General features: G+C 39.4%; 1 pseudogene; it reads right to left on the bottom strand.

The window, feature by feature from the left end:
- The window catches only part of LOC106314507, a 10,715-nt pseudogene that overhangs the window by 1,027 nt on the left and 9,066 nt on the right, over positions 1-622 (bottom strand).

The following is a 622-nucleotide window of genomic DNA, read 5'->3' as shown; positions in this document are numbered from 1 at the left end:
ACTTGCTCCACAATATCTTCTTTCTTCTTCTTCTTTTCTTCATAAGCTTGTAGTGATCCAAGAAGTTGCTCCATTGTCATAGTCTCCAAGTCTTTTGTCTCTTCAATCACGGTAACAATGTGTTCGAATTTCGAATCCAATGATCTAAGAACTTCTCCATGATTCTCACATCATCTAACTTCTCACCATTTCTCTTTAGGTTATTAGTAATCGTCAAGACTCTTGAGAAGTAATCTGAGATGAGTTCTCCTTCCTTCATTTGTAATGCTTCAAATTCTCCTCTTAGAGTTTGAAGACGTACCTTCTTAACTTGTTCCGCTCCCTTGTAAGATGTCTGAAGCTTCTCCCATGCTTCTTTGGATGTCTTTGCTCTAGCAACCTTCTCAAATATATCTTCATCTAATCCTTGATAGATTAGACAGAGAGCCTTCTTGTCTCTCTTCCTTGAATCTCTCAAACCATCCTTTTGTGTTTGAGATAAACCACCATCATTCTCCGGTTCAACGAAGCCTTTCTCGACTATCTCCCACACATCATGTGCTCCTAAGATAGACATCCTCCTAAGACTCCAATTGTCATAGTTGCTCTTAGTGAGCAATGGAACTTGGAAGGGAACACCATT

The sequence above is a fragment of the Brassica oleracea genome, chromosome C9, assembly GCF_000695525.1.
Source record: "Brassica oleracea var. oleracea cultivar TO1000 chromosome C9, BOL, whole genome shotgun sequence".
NCBI lineage: Eukaryota > Viridiplantae > Streptophyta > Magnoliopsida > Brassicales > Brassicaceae > Brassica > Brassica oleracea.
Note: the sequence above shows the minus strand (reverse complement) of the source record. Positions and strands in the feature narration are given on the sequence as shown.